The sequence below is a fragment of the Pithys albifrons genome, chromosome 7 (genome assembly GCF_047495875.1).
Source record: "Pithys albifrons albifrons isolate INPA30051 chromosome 7, PitAlb_v1, whole genome shotgun sequence".
NCBI classification, from domain to species: Eukaryota; Metazoa; Chordata; class Aves; order Passeriformes; family Thamnophilidae; genus Pithys; species Pithys albifrons.
The window spans coordinates 61,448,406-61,467,067 of record NC_092464.1 but is presented as its reverse complement, the minus strand read 5'-3'; the positions used below and the strand labels follow the sequence as shown (position 1 = coordinate 61,467,067).

At 51.3% G+C, this 18,662-nt stretch overlaps 2 protein-coding genes across 2 annotated transcripts in view; one reads left to right on the top strand and one right to left on the bottom strand.

Moving 5' to 3' along the window:
* LOC139673812 (zinc finger protein 91-like) overlaps positions 1 to 18,662 on the top strand; it is a 311,195-nt gene that overhangs the window by 87,315 nt on the left and 205,218 nt on the right.
* LOC139673846 (class I histocompatibility antigen, F10 alpha chain-like) overlaps positions 819 to 18,662 on the bottom strand; it is a 327,584-nt gene continuing 309,740 nt past the window's right edge. The window contains exon 8 of the mRNA XM_071559721.1: positions 819 to 1,465. The gene's annotated coding sequence lies outside the window, so the exon portion shown is untranslated. The remainder of the gene's footprint in view (positions 1,466 to 18,662) is intronic.

The following is an 18,662-nucleotide window of genomic DNA, read 5'->3' as shown; positions in this document are numbered from 1 at the left end:
GTCCTGCAGGGTCAACATGGAACTCTGATTACGTGAGATTCCCAAGTGTCAGAATGGCCCATTGGTTCCAAGGCTTTCCACAGTGTCCCAGGGTTCTTTTTACTACATAAGGACCTAAATGGTCTCAAAGGCCCCTTTATTCCATGAGTTTCTGCAGTCCCAGGGTCCCTTTGGTTCCTGAGAGAAGATTGCTGGGGGTGAAATGAGGAGTATCAAGTTATATTCACATCCCAACAGAAGTTGCAATGGTAGACAAATTATAGGTAAAGGTCCATCATGAGTGTTTGCACAGTCAGTGTTTCAACACCCTCAGCATTACCTGAACTTGGTTTTACCTCAGCAAAATCTTTCCTCTCTGTTGGCCAAGCCCCCCTTCCCTCCCCCAAATATCCCATCCCTTTTGTCCCAGTTCCTCCTGACCTCCCCAAATCCTTCAGCTGGTTGGGCTCAGCTTTGTGACACCCTTCATGACCCCTGAGCATCTGCCTGCCCAGCTTGGCCAGTCAGTTCTGGGAACACACCTGACAGTCCAGCCCCCAAGGGGACAGGATGTTCTGCTGTGCTGGAGAGGACCCTCCTGTTATAGTTTGAGCTGGCAAAATGCCAACTGCCTGGTACCCAGTCAAAAAGTCCACTCCCAGAGCAGGAGAGTGAGGGAAAACAGCAGAAACGAGGCTTTAAACACAGTAAGGTTTTTATATTTATACAGAGAAGAGGAGAGCTTAACACAGAATATGAAATAGCACATAGTGACAGGAAACAACAACAGGCTCACTGAGGTCGCCCCAGCTAACAGGTGAAACTCCAAACCAACCAAACCCCCTCCCCAGAGGAAACCTCCCAGCAAGAGGGAAAGAGGAATTAACAGGAATGTGCTCACGTCCCCAGCTAAGCAGACGTGCCGACCGGCAGGAGGGCCTGATATCAGCAGTCAGGGAGCGGGAACCGTCCTGGTCAGAAGCATGGACCGAAGAGCCCAGAGACTCCTCCCACCTTGCTTGTTATACTCCCCGACACTTCCTGATGATGTCAGATGATATGAAATACCTCTATGGCTGCTTAAGTCAGATGATACCTGTCCCCTCTAATCTGTGTCACAACCTTTGAGGCCTGCTAAAAACTGAGGCCTACATGGGGACCTATGCTGACTAAAGCCAAAACTACTACAACGTCCACCCCTTATTTCATATCATATGACATCAACGGCCCATATCCCACAGTAATCATTTATTTTTTCCCGTGCTTATATGCATATATGTATAGTCCATATGCAGTCTTTCGAGGCAGGTGGCCTTTCATCAAGGATCAGCACCAGCATCAGTTCAGCTTGGGTCCTTTGCCTTTTGGTTAAAGTCACCGTTCCAAGTTCAGGACTGGTTCACAGGTTAGGGCTGCCTTATCGTTGGACGTCATGGGATACCAGTATCAGCTTTGTTTGGGTCTTTCTCATCCGGTGTCTGGTTTCCTGCAAAACACAACTCAAGGCACACAATTAGGTTTTCCCCAAGGCTAGGTTGCCTTGGGGCACGCACTGGATCTCAGCATCTTGTCTCATCACCCACCAGGTATTCCCAGGCCCTTGGGCAAAAACAATCCCACGAATGGGTTTGCTTTCGCCCGAGGGAGAAGTAACCCAAACAGATTTCCCTAACATGCCTCTCAGGTGAATTGCGGGAACTTTGTCTCCATCCACCGTGTGGAGGGATTCTGTTTGGGCAGGACCAGCTCGATTGATAGAGCCTCTAGTGTTGACCAACCAGGTGGCCTTGGCTAAGTGCTTATCCCAGTTCCTCAAAGTTCCTTCACCTAGTGCCTTTAGAGTTGTTTTTAACAGTCCATTGCACCTCTCAACCTTCCCAGCCACAGGTGCATGATATGGAATGTGATATACCCATTCGATACCATGCTCCCATGCCCAAGTGGCCACCAGATTGTTTTTGAAATGAGTCCCATTATCTGACTCAATGCGATCTGGAGTGCCATGCCTCCACAGGACCTGTTTCTCAAGGCCCAGGATAGTGTTCCGGGCTGTTGCATCTGATACCGAATAAGTCTCTAGCCATCCGGTGGTCGCTTCTACCATGGTAAGCACATGGCGCTTACCCTGGTGGGTCTGTGGCAATGTGATGTAGTCCACCTGCCAGGCTTCTCCGTATCTATACTTGTCCCAGCGTCCACCATACCAAAGGGGCTTCAACCTTTTGCCTGCTTAATGGCAGCACAGGTTTCACAATCGCGGATAACCTGAGAGATAACGTCCATGGTTAAATCCACCCCTCGGTCTCGTGCCCATTTATAAGTTGCATCCCGGCCTTGGTGGCCTGAAGCATCATGGGCCCATCGAGCCAGGAACAATTCTCCCTTTTGCTGCCAGTCTAGGTCTACTTGTGACACCTCGATCTGTGCAGCTCGGTCTGCCTGTCTGTTATTATCATGTTCCTCATTAGCTCGACCTTTAGGCACATGGGCATCTACATGGCGGACTCTCACGTACAGCTTCTTTACTCTGGCAGCAACGTCTTGCCACAGATCTGCAGCCCAGATGGATTTCCCTCTACGTCTCCAATTCATTTTCTTCCACCGGTCTAGCCACCCCCAGAGGGCATTTGTTATCATCCATGAGTCGGTGTACAAGTAGAGCCTTGGCCATCCTTCTCTTTCTGCAATGTCTAGGGCCAGTTGGACAGCTTTGAGTTCTGCGAACTGACTCGATTCGCCTTTCCCTTCAGTGGCTTCTGCCACCCGTCTGGTGGGACTCCACACAGCTGCTTTCCACTTCCGGCTCTTTCCTACGATACGGCAGGAACCATCAGTGAAAAGTGCGTAGTGCGTCTCTTCATCTGGCAGCTGGTTATATGGTGGAGCTTCTTCAGCACGACTCACTGACTCCTCCCCTTCTTCCTCTGCCAGACTGAAGTTCCCACCTTCAGGCCAATTAGTAATGATTTCTAAAATTCCAGGGCGATTCGAGCTCCCAATTCTAACACGTTGCGTAATCAAAGCAATCCATTTGCTCCACGTGGCATCGGTGGCATGGTGTGTAGGGGGCACTTTTCCCTTAAACATCCAGCTTAACACTGGTAGTCGAGGTGCCAGGAAAAGCTGTGCTTCGGTACCGATGACTTCTGAGGCTGCTCGTATGCCTTCATACGCCGCTAGGATTTCCTTCTCCATAGGGGTGTAATTGGCCTCAGAGCCTTTGTAGCTTCGGCTCCAGAAACCAAGTGGTCGCCCTCGCGTCTCACCAGGCACTTTTTGCCAGAGGCTCCAGGAGGGACCTTTATCTCCAGCTGTGGAATAAAGTACATTCTGTACATCTGGCCCCGTCCTGACAGGTCCAAGAGCCACGGCATGTGCAATCTCCTGCTTGATCTGCCTGAATGCCTGTTGTTGTTCAGGACCCCATTGGAAATTGTTCTTTTTACGGGTCACAAAGTAGAGAGGGCTCACAATCTGGCTGTACTCAGGAATGTGCATTCGCCAGAAGCCTATGGCTCCCAGAAATGCTTGAGTCTCCTTCTTGCTAGTCGGGGGAGCCATTGCTACAATCTTATTGATGATGTCGGTTGGAATCTGGCGACGCCCGTCCTGCCATTTCACCCCTAGGAACTGGATCTCTCTGGCAGGTCCCTTGACTTTACTCTTCTTGATGGCAAAACCAGCCTCGAGGAGTATCTGGATGATCTTTTGTCCTTTTCTGAATACTTCTTTTGCTGTGTCTCCCCATACGATGATGTCATCAATATATTGGATGTGTTCTGGGGCCTCACCCTTCTCTAGTGCGGCCTGGATCAGCCCATGGCAGATGGTAGGACTGTGTTTCCACCCCTGGGGCAATCGATTCCACGTGTACTGGATGCCCCTCCAGGTGAAAGCAAACTGCGGCCTGCACTCTGCGGCCAAGGGAATGGAGAAAAACGCATTAGCAATGTCAACAGTGGTGTACCACTTTGCTGCTTTGGTCTCCAGCTCATACTGGAGCTCCAACATATCTGGCACGGCGGCACTCAATGGTGGCGTGACCTCATTCAAGCCACGATAGTCCACTGTCAGTCTCCATTCTCCATCTGGTTTGCGTACAGGCCAAATGGGGCTGTTGAAGGGTGAATGTGTTCTACTGACCACCCCTTGACTTTCCAGCTTCTTGATCAACCTATGGATGGGGGTCACAGCATCTCGGTTTGTCCGATACTGTCGCCTATGTACGGTTGTGGTGGCCATCGGTACTTCTTGATCTTTGACTCGGAGTAATCCCACAGCAGAAGGGTCTTCTGAGAGGCCAGGAAGAGCAGACAACTGTTTGGACTTGTCTTCAATCACCGTGGCTACACCAAAAGCCCACCGGTACCCCTTTGGGTCCTTGAAGTGTCCTCTTTTCAAGTAGTCTATACCCAGGATGCAAGGGGCTTCTGGCCCCGTCACAATGGGATGTTTTTCCCATTGGTTTCCTGTCAAGCTCCTGTCGGCCTCTACCACCGATAGGTCTTGAGACCCCCCGGTTACTCCAGAAATAGAAACAGTCTCTGTACCCTCATGTTCCGACGGCATCAATGTACATTGGGCGCCAGTGTCGACCAGAGCTCGGTATCTCCGAGGAGCCGATGTGCCAGGCCATCGAACCCACACTGTCCAGAAAACTCGATTGTCCCTTTCCTCCTCCTGGCCGGAGGCAGGGCCCCTCTATTGCTGCTCCTGCTCCGAGCACTCGCTATCTGACCTCAGTGATGTTCTATCAGAGACTCCTCCATCGGAGGTGATGGAGTCTCTCCTTTTACGTCTCGGGGACCGATGTTTCCTTTGCGGGGTCTCTGCCTCAACTATATGGACAGCCTTTTTGCCAGCTTTCTTCTCTATTAACTCTTGCAACCGGGCTCCGAGCTTAAAGGTAGGCTCACCGTTCCACCTTTCCATGTCTTCCCCCAGTGCACGTAGACTAGTCCACAACCATCCACGTTCACTACGGGGCTTACTCTTGGGGCTTCTCTTCTCGTGTGCACTACGAGGGGAACGCGGACGAGACCAGGATCGAAAATGAGACCGAGACCGTGGCCTTTCCTCGGTTCTGTCTTCGTCAGAGGCATCGGAGGGCACCCTTCTCTCAGTGACCTGTCGGCCACGAGACTTAGGGCTGCCCCTAGAGTCTGGAAGATCAGCCCGTAGAGCGTCAAGCCCCTCTTCTATAGTCCGTAGCCAACTGCACATGTCACCCACTGTCCGGGGTACATGGTCACCACTCTTGGGAAGAACTGTTAGCAGGCAGCTGACTAACGATGGAGGGCAACCTTGTATTACTTTCCTCCACATCGGCATCGTGCAGGGGACATGCTCTGGGTTAGTGGTAGCAAGTCCGTCCAGAGGATCACCATAGAGAAGCTCTAACAGCGCCAGTTCCCGTAGGTATTGGCTGGCCTCATCTATGGTTGTCCACTTCCGTGGGGAACTCTGTAAAGACTCCCTATACGGGTATGCCCCAGTCACACCACCAAAGAGTCGCAACAACAAATTGCAATCGCCCTCTGTCTTTGCCATCTCCTTTTCAATTTTATCATCTCTTGCAATAGTGCCCAGGTGTTGTGTTTCTTGACCATTCAACACGTAAGACCCAGCTCCTCCATCTCGGCATCGGAGCACCCATGTAAGAATTCGTTCACCAGGCAGGCGCCTGTATTCCTTCCGTATGTCCCGAAGTTCTGCTGGGGTCAGTGATCTGGATATTATGGTCTCCTGTCTAATTTCCCTTGGCCGTTCCTGTTTCCCGGGTGATTGTTTGGCCCCCTCTGTTGAAGGCCCTGCACCTGTATCATCTGTCGAAAAACTCGCACTTGTCCCCTCACCAGCTCCTTCTCCTACTGTTGCTCCCTCTGATGTCCCTATCCATGACTTCCTTTTCACTACAGGAGCAATAATAGTTTTTTGCTGATTGATCTGGGTACTTGTCTGGTTTGGGGTGTTTGTAGTGTCCTCCACAATCTGGGTCCCTGTGTCCTCCCTTGTACCTTTTTGGCAATGCTCTATTGCAGCTCGGTAGGCATGGGCCAAACCCCAATAGAAGGCAAGCAGCTGGTGGTTTGGGTCAGAATAAGCAAGGCATCCTTCCTCCAGGCAATGTGCCAGCTTGTTAGGGTCGAGCACCTCCTCCGGAGTAAATTGCCAGGTAACAGGAGGTGCCAAACGTCCTATTAACATGCCCAGGCTACTCCATCTTCCCTGCCACCCAGGCAGTGACTTCTTCAAGGGACGTCCCAATAAGGGTCTATTAAAACCCCGATTTGAAGCTTGCTCTGTCCTGAACCGAAACCACCAGCATAACACCACCTTTTTCAAACCTATCAATGCACCTAGGGTTTTCACCAGTCCCACGATTGTCATCAAAAACACCAAGTAAGAATCCCCAAAAACTGTGTATGCTCCTGCTATGAAACCTTCTATGTTGAAATCAGGCAGATCTTGGAGGGAGAAAAGAAAATTGAAGTCAAAGGTTGTACCAGGCAGAGTAGCTCTCACCATGTGAAATTGAATAAGCACTAACACAGGCAAACTGACAGTTATAACTAAGAAAGGTGTTAACAAAAGGCCTATTACCAATTTGCTCTCCATTTTGTTTTACGTTCAATGCCCAACGTGTTCCCAAAACAGAAGATAATCTACACTAGTTTACCTAAACAATCCCCGGGAACACAGCCAAGCTCCCGGGAAACTTGCCAACACCCTTGGTCAGTTCCCGGGTTTTGGCACCAAAAGAATGTTATAGTTTGAGCTGGCAAAATGCCAACTGCCTGGTACCCAGTCAAAAAGTCCACTCCCAGAGCAGGAGAGTGAGGGAAAACAGCAGAAACGAGGCTTTAAACACAGTAAGGTTTTTATAGTTATACAGAGAAGAGGAGAGCTTAACACAGAATATGAAATAGCACATGGTGACAGGAAACAACAACAGGCTCACCGAGGTCGCCCCAGCTAACAGGTGAAACTCCAAACCAACCAAACCCCCTCCCCAGAGGAAACCTCCCAGCAAGAGGGAAAGAGGAATTAACAGGAATGTGCTCACGTCCCCAGCTAAGCAGACGTGCCGACCGGCAGGAGGGCCTGATATCAGCAGTCAGGGAGCGGGAACCGTCCTGGTCAGAAGCATGGACCGAAGAGCCCAGAGACTCCTCCCACCTTGCTTGTTATACTCCCCGACACTTCCTGATGATGTCAGATGATATGAAATACCTCTATGGCTGCTTAAGTCAGATGATACCTGTCCCCTCTAATCTGTGTCACAACCTTTGAGGCCTGCTAAAAACTGAGGCCTACATGGGGACCTATGCTGACTAAAGCCAAAGCTACTACACCTCCTCAGCCTGGCCAGCAGTGCTGCAGGGGGGGATTCCCTGCCCCTCCCCAGCTGGTCCTTCCTGCCCAGCAGCTCCTGCTCCAGACGGGCTCACAGACACTCTGGGGGACTTTTCATACTTGGGTCCTTGAGCTGCCCTGGGGCATCTCTGGGGCAGTGGCCAACTCTGTGACTGCTCTGGGAAGTCATGGCCTGAAGCCAGGAGTGTGGGTTTTGGGAGGTAGTTGAAACCTCTGCAGACAAGAAATCCTGGTAATTGTTGAAGACTTCCTTGCCTATCATTATGATGTGCTGTTTATTTTTAATTTCAAGATTTTTTCATAATTTTCTTTTTACTGACAACACCACACACTTGTTCTATTAATCTGATTAACTCTCTGTTTATGTGAAAATATTTGTGCAGCTATTTATCAGAGTACATTTCCTACCAGTGTTTTGAATGCAGAAACATTGCTCAGAGGAGCTACTGAACTTCTTTGGGTTGGTTTCATATCCCTAATTTTGCCTCTTCTCTTCTTCCTCTCCCAATTTGCCTTCCAAGATCTCTCCAAGCTGTGTGTGCCTCGAAATGTTTTCACAGTCCTGAGCTCTGGGCCATGTCAAAGGGGACAAATGCACCTTCTGGAGAACACTGTCACTCCTGCTTACAGAGCCTCTCTGACTGCACAGGGGAGATTCCCCCAGGGTGAATCCTGGTGTGGGAAGAAAGGGACATAAAGGCAGAGGAGAGGGATGGAGGAGACATGGACATTTGCAATGGACATGTTCAAGGCTGGTGAGATAAATGTCCCTGGGACAGGGAGGTTGTTCCTGCAGTCACACCCAGAAATGTCAGGGCTCTGACAGGTGCCCACACCTGAGCTGGGCTCATGCCCTGCTCACACCCCCAGGGCTGTTCAGAGACACGAGTCCTTCCCTTGCACACACACAGACAGTTCCTGGCAGCAGGTGCAGTGTCTCCCTGGGCTCCTGCTGCCACTGCCCGGGGCTGGAGGCACCTCAGCCCTGCAGAGCCCTCACCCTGCACACTCACACACTTCAGCTCAACATTTGGCTTTCCCTCTTCCTGGCCATTCCCAGTCCAACCTCCTCCTGGTCTCCCGATCTCCCTGTGCCTGGCCCAGCCCGGCAGAGCAGCACAGTCATGTCTGGCCCTCCAGCGAGAAATGGAGGAAATGGAGGTCAGGGACAGTGACCCTGTCTGTGGAATGCTCAGGAGATCTTCAGGTCGGGCATCTCCTGCAGCCACAGGGACAGGGCAGCCTCTTTCCATGGCTCCTCTGCACACACAGCCTGTCCTGCTCTTCTCCTGGCACATCCCATCTCCCCACAGAGCCTTTCCCCAGGGGAACACGTCTGTGCTGGCCTGACCAGCCATTCCTGCAGCCCCTCCCCGTGCTCCCCACAGCCCCCCAGCTGGGGATGCTGCTCTGCAGGGCACATGGGCTGTAGTGCCTGGGGCCATGGGGGGGTTCTGCTGGGCTGTGCTGGTCAGGCTGGGAGGCAGAGCCAGCTGATGGTGGTCCCTGCCACTGACCCCCTGCCACACAAGCTCTTGTGTGGTCATGGAGGGTGCTCAGAGGGGCCCTGCCTTGTTCCAGTGCTGGGAGATGGGTCTGGGGGCTGTGCTGGATCCAGACTATGAATGCTTATGGAAAGTAAAATGAATCCCAAAACTCCTTTCCCTCAACCTGCTGTATTCCCTGGGGTTGCAGAGGTCTTTTTTTTCAGTTCACACTCAGATGTAGAATATTATGTCTGGGTGACACCGAGCTGGACAGGCCTGTTCTCATTGGGCTCTATTCACTGTCAGCTCCTGCTCACACTGTTGCTGCAGGTCTCGTGTTCTCCTGGCAGCTCCAAAGTGTCTTAAGCAAACCACTTTCCTGCCATCAGCCCTGTCACAAGCTGTTGAGCCCCAGGAAGGTTAATCTCATCTGCATGGTCTCTGGCCACCAACAAGGAAAACCTGAACCAAAACTAAGTCCTTTGAAAGTCACACTGGGAACCTGATCTCATCACACTGAGCCATGGGCAGACAAAGCAGCACAAGTAGCCTCTTGAATGTCTCTTCCTTAGGCATGTTCTTAAGAACAACTTCGGAGGAAGCCCAAACCCTTCCTGCCCTGCCCTCAGGAGAACCCCTTTCCTGATGCAGCTGCTGTTGTGGAGCCCAGCTGTGTCCCAGCAGTGCCCATGGCCTGTCCCTGCCTGTGAGCCCAGGATGGACACACAGCAGGATGTGACCAAGCTGGCAGAGGACCAAGGCCTTGGAGAGTGCTTGGCTTAGGAGAGTGTGGAAGCAGAAAGGGCAGCTCTGAAGAGTCCCCTCCTCTCTGTAAACATGCACTGTCCTGCAGTGAACTGTCCTTTCAGAATGCCTAAGAAGAAGGATCAAACAAGTCACTGCACTGTCCTTTATTTTGTGTAACGACTCAAGTGGAACAAATCCTCATTTAGACAGTCTCTGGGTCAAACTCCAAAGAAACATACTACATTATAAAGGAGGATAATTAAAAATTTAATTGTGCACAAACTTATCTCATGACCCCCACCAAAATACTGAGAAAACAGGATGGGGCTGTAATGAGTTCCAGTCCCAATGCTATGCAGACATCAACAGAAACAACAGTTTTATGCTTCTGGAGAGTATCAAGTCATCATTTTCCTCACAGCATCCTTGAGCTCCTGGTTCCTCAGGCTGTAGATAAGGGGGTTCAGTGTTTGAGGCACCACCAAGTACAGAACTGACACCACCACATCCAGAGTTGGAGAGGACATGGAGGGAGACTTCAGGTGGTCAAACGCATCAGTGCTAAGAAACAGGGAGACCACGGCCAGGTGAGGGAGGCACGTGGAAAAGGCTTTGTGCCGTCCCTGCTCAGAGGGGATCCTCAGCACAGCCCTGAAGATCTGCACATAGGAGAAAACTATGAAAATGAAACAACCAAACACTAAACAGGCAGTAATCAGAAGGAGCCCAAGTTCCCTGAGGTAGGAGTGTGAGCAGGAGAGCTTGAGGATCTGTGGGATTTCACAGAAGAACTGGCTCAGGGCATTGCCCTGGCACAGGGGCAGGGAAAATGTATTGGCTGTGTGCAGCAGAGCATTGAGAAAGCCACTGGCCCAGGCAGCTGCTACCATGTGGGCACAAGCTCTGCTGCCCAGGAGGGTCCCGTAGTGCAGGGGTTTGCAGATGGCAACGTAGCGGTCGTAGCACATGATGGTGAGAAGCGAATACTCTGTTCCAATGAAGAAAATAAGGAAGAAGACCTGTGCAGCACAGCCCATGAAGGAGATGGTTGTGGTGTCCCAGAGGGAGTTGTGCATGGCTTTGGGGACAATGGTGCAGATGGTGCCCAGGTCTGTGAGGGACAGGTTGAGCAGGAAGAAGTGCATGGGGGTGTGCAGGTGGTGGTCGCAGGCTACGGCGCTGATGATGAGGCCGTTGCCCAGGAGGGCAGCCAGGAAGATGCCCAGGAAGAGCCACAAGTGCAGAAGCTGCAGCTGCCGCGTGTCTGCCAATGGTAGGAGGAGGAACTGGCTGATGGAGCTGCTGTTGGGCATTTGCTGCTTCTGGAGGTGGGGCACTGTCCAAGGAGGAAATAACAGTGACAAATCAGATGAGATATTTCTGAGAATAATCACAGCCATGTCCCAATACCCCTTTCCCTTCTGCTCACACTCCTCACTTTTCCTTTTTCAGGAAACTTTGCTTCATATCCATGGCTGGAGCCCAGCTTGGTGCTCACTACATTTCCATGAGGAGCAGCCCCTCTGCCCACTGGCTGTGAGGGTCAGCCCTGCTCTGCTCCAGGGGGGTCATGGCCATGGTGGGGGCAGGGCCCATCCTGGTGTTCAGCTGTGTCAGATGAAACTGCTCCTAAAGCAAAAGTTCTCATGGGCATCTGCACTCCCAGTTTTGAGAAGATTTCAGGATTCCAGAAGGCAGTTTCAGAGGTTTGAGTGTTTTGTTTCTGACTCCCCTCATCTTCCCTGTGGAGTGTTCCTGGATGTCAAAATCCCTCAGCATTTGTGATGCCCTGAGGAAGAGCAGAGCAGGGCTTCCAAACAGGACGATTGTCTGTGGCTTAGTGCAGAGTGAGGGGAGTTGCTCTGTCCCTCTGCCTTCTTCCAGCTGCCCTGGACTTGGACCTTCCTCAGACAGAGAGTGATCACACTCCCATTTTTGTCTGAAATGCCACCAGACGCTGTTGAGAGCAGAGAGATCCATCACAGACCACTCAATGTCTCAGCCTGGCTCAAGGTCTCAGGGACACACATGGCTCATCTCACCAACTCAACAGCATTTCCTGGGATGGGCACAGCATCTCTGCCCCTCTGCACTGGGGATTTCAGATAACACAATTGTGCTATGATGGTGATTTGCATTCTTGAGGGCAGCTCCCAGCTTGTAAGGACATCTCAGAGAAGAGCCAAGTGTCCTGGCAATGGGGTTTGATTCTTGGAAACACACCTCATTCTCCAGGCACACAGAATTCACTACTGACAGCCCCACAGGTGAGAGGAAAATTGGAATGTCTCATTCCCAGGGACCCACATGCCTGAGGGGGATCACAGGATCAGTGTTTGACTCTGTAGCTTGAACTCCCATTCCCAGTGAGTCAGACTGAGAGAAGGAGGAAACAACCCCAGCAACATGAGCAAGTTGAGGAAAAAGGAAATGCACACTGAGGGTCCAGCTGGGAGAAGCCAGGGCAGAACCAGGTGGGCACTCAGGGCATTGTCACCCTGAGCCAGCTGTGCCACCTCCCAGACACCAAGAATGCCAGGTAGTTCTCAGCCCCTGTGCAGCTCCTCAGTGTTCCCTCTGCAACACAAACCACCAGGTATGTGGTTTGAGAGCCTGATAGAAATCCCTCCTTTCACCTTGTCCTTGAAGTATCACCTGGAAAATATCCCAGAGTGCTCTGGTTCTGTAAGCAGTCCTCACCTATGAAACTCTCACTTGATAGCTCAATAAACCTGCCCTGCCCTGCCCTGCCCTGCCCTGCCCTGCCAGGGTATGCTCTTTCCACCCACAGCCTCTCCCCCAGCACTGAGGGAGCTCCCCAGACCAGCTGAGAGCTGTCCCTGGCAGGTGGCAGAGCTCCTGCCCTGGCAGAGCATCCTGGGGTGCAGGACCCTGCTCTGCAGGACAGTTTGGGGCAGCCTGGTTGGCAGAGCCAGGGTTCAAACCCTACAGCCATGTCTGTGAAGAGGGAACCCTGTTGGGATGTCCCTGGGATGGTGCAGCAGAGAGTCCCTGCTTTGCAGCCCGTCCTCATCTTCAGCACCAGAGAAACTGTGATATCCCACATTAGAGACCCCCCAGGCTGTGGGATGTGCCAGCGTTGGGAGATCTTCCCACAAACTGCACATACATTGCCCTTCATGCAGACTTACCTTGTGAAAGCCTGGAAAGATTCCTCTTCTGTGGATCTTCCTCTCAGCTTTCCTCACATCCCAGACTGTGTGTAACCTCTCTCTGCCCTGCTTTTCTGCCCTCGGTGTGTGCAGGCAGTGCCCTGAGCCCTGCTGGGCTGTGCACAGGAGCTGCTCCTGGGCAGAGCTGTCTCTCTGCAGCGCTGCCCGCTTGCCAGGAGCTCCCTGTGTGCCAGGAGCCCGGCCCAGCTCAGCAGCACAGCAACAGCCCAGGGCATTTAATGGCCCTCTGGGGGCTTTGGTGCTGAGTCCCTGAACCTCAGACCCTGAGGAAAGTTGCAGGAACCTCTTGAGAAACCCAAGTCAGAATCAAACTTTAAAGTTTCTTTTGTTGTTAATGGGTCCCTCTGAGGGACATAACTGAGAAAGTGTCCCCAGATTCCAGTTAGAAAACAAAGAGACAATGATGACAAATATGGACTAGGAAAGAAAGGTCACTCTGATGCTGAGAAAGTAAGAAGCATTTCATTAACCCAAAGGTCACAGACGTGACCCCCAGCCTCTGGGAAGAGAGATCCTCTCCCTCCCTCATTCCTCAGGGCTCTTCATGGGGCACTGGGATGTGGGATGTGCAATGCCAAGGGCAGGAGGATGGGGTGGCACCTCCCAGGCTGCTGAGCAGGGACAAGGAGGCAATGAGGCCCCAGGGCTGCAAGGCTTACTTGTCTCCTCATGCCATCAGGGGCACACACAGCAGCCATGGCCAAAGGCCTGCACAAGTTGGCTCTCTTGGGGCCTTTCAGCTTCTGCACATCCCTGTCTCCTCTCCAGCCCAGGCTGTCCTACGGTGTCCATGCCCTGCCCCTTTCCCTGCAGGCTGTCGGCATCCCCCGGCTGCCCCACCTCCCTGGCCCCTTCCTGCACTGACATCTCTCCCTCCTCCCTGGCTCTGCCTTGGCACACAAAGCCTTGGACTGATCCAGACTCCTTCAGGGGGATGTGTTGCACCACAGCACTGCCCTTGGGCAGAAATTCCTTTCTCCTTGTGTGCAGTCCGGACCGCCCCACTTTCTGGGACAGGGGATCTCTGTGCCCTGGGTTTGCAGGGAGATCCAAGTGCCTGCCACTGGAGTTGGAGCCACAGATCATCAGATCTTGCGTTCTTTGGGGGCCCAGACACTGGTGAGACTGGTGGGTGTATGCGTGGGTGGATGTAACCACCTGTGACCATCAAACCAGAGTAACCAGTGACTGGCAGAGGCCTGGGAGCCCCTATCTGAGATCATCTCCGGAAAATTCCACATTGTCTGGTTGTCCCTGGAGCTCTACATCTTCTCCTGACATGGCAGAGCACACAAACACCCCATCCTTGTGTCCATTTCTCCACTGACTGTATTTGGTTTGGCCCACAACCCGCCCGAGGTCCTTTCCAGGATGAGTCCCTGTGCATTTCCCTCCCCCATGGGCCTTCCCTTCCTGATGCAGCATCTGTGGGGCAGCAGAGCTGGGTCAGTGCAGGGCCAGGGCTGGCTGTGACAGGGGCCATGAAGCCACTGCCAAGAGGTGACAGCAAGGAGAGTCTGCAAAATAAAAAATTAAATATGGTGACTTGGTTTTTTGAGGGAGGGAAGGTTTGGCTGGAGCTGGCATGTGAAGAGGATGAATGACAAGGGATGTTGAGGGAAACAGGGAATGCTCAGCCTGGAGATGAGGAAAAGCCTTTTTCCCCAATTTCAGGGCCAGTGCAGAGCAGGGTGGCCACGAGCCCAGGCTGCCTTCCTGCCTGCCAGGGTTGGTGGGGCTGTGTGACAGAGCTGCCCCCAGAATCAGAACCTGGGGGGCTCTCCCACCTGCCCCACTCCTTCACCTTCCCCAGATGGAATTTCTGTTGTGTGGGTTCCCTGATGTGCTGGATGACCTCACAATGTTCCCTGGCCAGAAGGTCTCCTGAGGGCCACCCAAGCTGCTGCAGTGGAAGTGACCTCACAACCACCACGTTCCAGCCATATCTCCTTGGCCTGAGTCTCCTCTTTCCTCTGCCACCCTCAGGTCTCTGCTTCGATTGTAGGAAATGATATAACTTTTCTAATATCATCATGGTTTTGATTAGCCTTTTAATGAACTGCTTGAATTAAAGACAAGTTGTGTGTTGGGCCTTAAATCTCTTTCAGCCAGCACTCAGCAGAATTTAACCTACCACTGTGAGAACACAGCTTGGGAAAAGTACTAATTCTCTAAGTTTTGTTAAGTGAACCTTGATATGCTTTGATGAACAAAGCCTGGGATAGAAAGATGTACTGTTGATGTTGGACATCTGGAATGCAGAATTTATGGAACACAGGGACATTTGCAGAAAACAGCAGATGAAGAAATTGGCTAACAAGGACTTAGTAGATGTGATGAAAAGTCCCAACAAGGAGAAAAAGACTAAAAATATGGACTAATTAGCACAGAGAGGGAGGAGTCCATAACCAATAGAAGATAAAAATTAATTCAATATCAACTCAAAATTACTTCAATAAAATTATGTCATTTAGAACCAATGAACATTGATTTCTTTGTTTGGTAAAAATTTATAAATAGGTGAATAATTGATGCATTGGTGTCTCTGTGCAAGGATTTCTGTTGGACACACACACAGAGAATGGGAATAAAGTGATGCCTTCCTTTCTAACACCAAACATGCAGTGTTAGGGGGTTTTATTACCCCAATCATTTCAGAGAGGTTTGGCAACAACATGAGCAGGTATTGATTAATATCTTGTCTCCAAGTTGCTGGGGCCCAATTGCTTCCCCATGAGGCTCCTGTAGCAGAAGTGGCTTTGCAGAGCCCAGCAAGAAAGAACACCCTTAACCAGCAGCTCTGCAGTGCTGCCCACCAGGCTGGGCTGGCAAGGGAGGGCTCCTGGGCGTGGACTGGCAGGACCTGCTGCTGCCAAGATGCATTTGGGCTTTCAGGCTCTCCCTGGCAGAGGTGCCACCAAGTCACTCTGAGTTGTGCCCGTGGCCTTCAATGTGCTGGGGCTGGCCTGGGGCTTTTCCTGCAGTGGGATGTGCCCTGGTCATGGCACAGGAAAGGCAGTTCCTCCCCCAGCAATCTGCTCCTTCTGCATGTCAGACCCCCACTCACTGCCCCTCACTCTGCTCAGTGTTTGCCTTGGCTCGTGGCTGCATTGATTAGATCTGCTTGAGTGTTCTGAGGCACAACCCAACACTTACTGCCTTCTGCACCCACAGCATAAGAAATGTCATTTTCTATGGGGCTGGATCTTATGGGTCTTTTTGCATTCCTGCTTTTAATTCCCCTTTTTGGAAGGTGACATTTTCCCCAATGAGATCAAAACATTGGGATCTTTCACAGTTGCCTCAAGAAACTCAGAGTCATAAAATATCCTGAATTTCAGGGGCCTTAAAATATCTCCGAGTTCCATCCCCAGTGATATGAATATAAGAACCTTCCACTAGACCAGGTTGCCCAGAGCTCTGTCCAATCTGGCCTTGAACACTCCAGGGATGAGGCAGTCACAGCTTCTTTGGGAAACCTGTGAAAGTTCTTCCGCACTCTTAGAGGAAAAAAATACTTCCAAAAGCCTCATCTAAACCTACTCTTTTTCAATGTGAAGCCATTCCTCGTTGTCCTGTCACTCCTGGCCCTTGTAAACAGTCTCTCTCCATCTCTTTGTTGGCTCCTTTCAGGTCCTGGAAGGCCACAATTAGGTCGCCTCAAGGCCTTCTCTTCTTCAGGCCGAACAATCCCAGCTCTCTCAGTCTTTCCTCACAGCAGAGCTGCTCCATCCCTCTGATCATCTTGGTGCCTCTTCTGGACTCACTCCAACAGGTTCAAGTCCTTGCTGTGCTGAGACCCCACAGTTGGATACAGCACTGCAGGTGGGGTCTCACCTGAGAGGGCAGAGGGGCAGAATCCCCCTCCCCTGCTTCCCAGGCTGCTTTGGAGGCAGCCCAGGACACCACTGGTCACCACTTGCCTTGCTGACCAAAGATCCAGTAACACATCCCGCCTGGAAAGGCCTCCTGACCTGGGTCAGGAAGTTTTGCTTCATGCATTCCAGGAGTCTCCTGCAGTGCCCAGAGCCCTCCTTGCTGCTTTCCCAGGAGGTGTTCAGAGGATTGAATTCCCTCAGCAGGACAAGGGACTGTGAGCTCGATGCCTCCTGTGAGCTCCAAGTGAGACCATTCCACCTATTTCATCTCCCAAGTCAGTGTCACACATCCTGTACCCTGGAGGGGATGGAAAGGAAAAGTGTTTTGATGATTTAGGGAGTCTTACAGGAAGCCACTGTAAGAGATGTGTGAGATGAGTGCAAAGCTGATCATCCAAACCCCAGGGGTGTCACTGACACTGGTCACTGCTCCCCTGTGTCAGGTGAGAGAGCTCCACCTCAGAAACCTCAGGGAACGCCTTGTGTGAGGTGGGGCAGGGGCAGTGATGGGCAGGAAGGGTTTAACTGGGGCACTGAGAACAGTTCTAGGCAGAAATGTAACAAAAAATCATCCAGAGGGAAACAAATGTTAAGCTCTTAATATTCTTTTTAGTTCTCCTCCTTGTGTTACAGGGACACAAATACCTGATGCTCTTATGTAGGTTCCCTGGGACCCTCTGCCCATGTTCCATCTGCAGCTCCATAAAAGCTCTTGATGTCCTGCAGGTCCTTTGTGACAGCTGCCAGTGCCAGGGAAGGACCTCAAATACACCTGAGCCTCCAGCAGCACTGGGTACTGATGGTCAGTCAGTGCAGCTCAGCCTGAAACCCAAACAGTATCCTTCAATATCTTGATTTTTCAGTAACCTCTTTCTATCAATTGAAATGATTCAATACTTTCAATGAAATGTCAATACAATTTCTGCCATGTCAGAATGAGAATTTTCAGGATGTGTGTTGATTGCAGGAGAGGATTTATCAGAATCATAGAGGTGATGAGTCATTGCATCATAGAATCACTTGGGTTGGAAAAGCCCTCCAAGGTCACCCAGTCCAACCATAACCCAGCACTGCCAAGTCCACCAATGTCCCCAGGTCCACATCCCAGGTCCCTGGGAGAGTTTCACTGACAACAAGGAGAATTTTGGGTGGGCACCTTTACACACACAGATATTGTTTTGTTCACACATCTCTGCCTGTGTTTGTGTGTGTGAATTGACTGTGATGTGAATGTTGTTATTGTGAATCTATAATTGAGTCACTGTTGAGATTGCAGCAAATTCTGTGTAATCCCTTGATAACTGTTACATTGGTCAATGATTAAGTGCTATTAATCCCTTTTCCCCCTTTTGTATGCAAACCCTTTGCTTTCTGACCCTCTTCCATCCCAAGTCTCTGTAAATCATCCCCTTTCCTTCAAAAATATATGGGCTTTTTGAGGTTCACTTTGAACTTTTCCTTCTTACTTAAACTACCAAACTCCATTTACTACAGGTCTTCAAGACTTGAAGACAAAGGAAGAGAAATAATTTTTTCTTCTGTGTTTTAATGAGCCACACTGTGTATTTGGAGATGAGTCCATGATTCTCGGGAAGTGAGAGGAGATTGAAAAAGTGGCTCAAGAAGTCAGAAGGAAAACTCCAAGTCCCTTGAAGCACCAATGGCCCCACTGAGAGCAGGCACTGACAAAGCCTCCCCAGGGACTCCTTAGAGCAGATCCTTGGGGGCCCTGATTGCAGGGAGACAAAGGCTCTGTGCAGGCACCTGCAATGCTGAGAAAACCCTGGGCTGGTTGGAGGAAGCACAAAGGCCAAGGCCTGAGCCCCAGGCCCTGGGACAGCAGGTCCTGTCCCTCACAGGTGGCTCAGGGCTGTTTGTGGGACAGTGGGATGGGAGAGGGAGGAACAACAAATGTCAATACCTGTGCAACCCCTCCCAGCCTCCTCAGGGAGAGGTGAGGAAGAAACAAAGTCCAGAACCCTCAAAGGAAAGTTCATTCT